We start from the raw sequence: 1,356 nt of genomic DNA, 5'->3' as shown, positions 1-1,356 counted from the left end.
GCCCACCGGTGAGAAGACAGCCAGAGGCCCCTAGCCAGGACCAGGGGGGAAGAGGCACGGCAACCTGAGGTTGCCACCACACAGTGGGGAGGACTGCGGGGGGGACCTCCGACACGCACGCGCGGCAGCGTGGTGCGGTACCTCTGCGGTACCCACCCGCAGACAGCCACGCGGGGACGGGGGACAAGGTCCGGACCTCCCCCGGGCCCGGCTCCCAAACACACGCTCGCTCGCTCACGCGCTGGCGCAGCCCTCCGGTGGCTGGGGCTGAGCTCCTCCTCCTCCTCCCGGCCGCTGCCTCCGCTCTCGCCCCGGTGCGGAGCGGCACGGCACCCTCTTCTCCCTTCCCCTTTTCTCCCCTCCCTTTTTCTCCTCTCCCCTCCCCTCTCCTCCCTCCTTCACACTAGTTGGGGCCTACGCTGCCCCCTCCACCCAGATGCGGGACCCATACCCGTTGCTGCCGACCTCAACACAACCCCGCGGCTTATGCCAGCCAGTGGGTGGAAGTGGCTCAAAACATGCTACGGACACGGGCAAGCTGTGGGGATGGGGTGGGGAGACTTGGTGGGCACCAAGATGACAGCAGTCAGGGAGAGGGGTGGGGGACAGGCAGCCAGCTGCCACACCTCAGAGGGGAATGGGATACAAGCGCACCACCAGGAGAGTGATGGAGAGGAGCCCATATGGTGGCAATGGCAAGCAGTGGCGGGCGGCGGCGACAGGTGCTGGGCCGTGGCAACCCACCCACCCTTCGGGCCCGGCGGGATGAACTCCACAAAGCGGCACTCCAGGAGCGAGGATTTCCCGTGTCTGCACTTAGCGGGGCAACGGCCCAGCCATGCAGGGTGAGGGCCTGCCAGGTGTCCCAGCCACACCACATCGCCTTGCACCACTGCTGCCGCATGCTTCCCCTTCCATCCCCTGGGAGGGACGGGACCGCTGCACCAATGGGGGTTGACGATAGACCATCAAGTGATGCTCAGACAGGGGTAGTCCTGGCGGGAGACCGGGGCTGCAAGCGTTCGAAGTGTCGATGATCAATGTGTCCTGCAATTCACGTTAATTCTCGCAGCTAGCTGCGTTCTTCATCGACGCACAAGCCGAGTGATCCACCGCTAAGAGTTGTCTTGGTTTCAGTCCCCACCACACGCGCAGGGGGACCAGGCCGCATTGGCAGCCTCTGAGGGCTCCCTCCCCTCCACCTCCCTCCTCGCACCACCGCCGGCTGCTGAGCGAGGGACAGCGGGAAGAGCGGGCTCGCCTCACCGACCGTAGAAGCACAGAGCTCGGGGGGGGGGGGAAGGGCAGACCCAAACAAGAAGGGCAGGGAGCCCTCGCTCCCGACCTGGGACAACG

At 66.2% G+C, this 1,356-nt stretch overlaps 1 non-coding gene across 1 annotated transcript; it reads right to left on the bottom strand.

Annotated features, from left to right (window-relative positions):
• Positions 1-973: 973 nt before the first annotated feature.
• LOC134154862 (5.8S ribosomal RNA) lies at positions 974-1,124 on the bottom strand. Its single transcript, XR_009961375.1, has one exon. It is a non-coding gene; the product is annotated as a 5.8S ribosomal RNA (ribosomal RNA).
• Between the last annotated feature and the right edge of the window lie 232 nt (positions 1,125-1,356).

The sequence above is a fragment of the Rhea pennata genome, unplaced genomic scaffold (assembly GCF_028389875.1).
Source record: "Rhea pennata isolate bPtePen1 unplaced genomic scaffold, bPtePen1.pri scaffold_46, whole genome shotgun sequence".
NCBI classification, from domain to species: domain Eukaryota; kingdom Metazoa; phylum Chordata; class Aves; order Rheiformes; family Rheidae; genus Rhea; species Rhea pennata.
The sequence above is the reverse complement of the archived record's forward strand: the minus strand, read 5'-3'. Positions and strand labels throughout refer to the sequence as shown.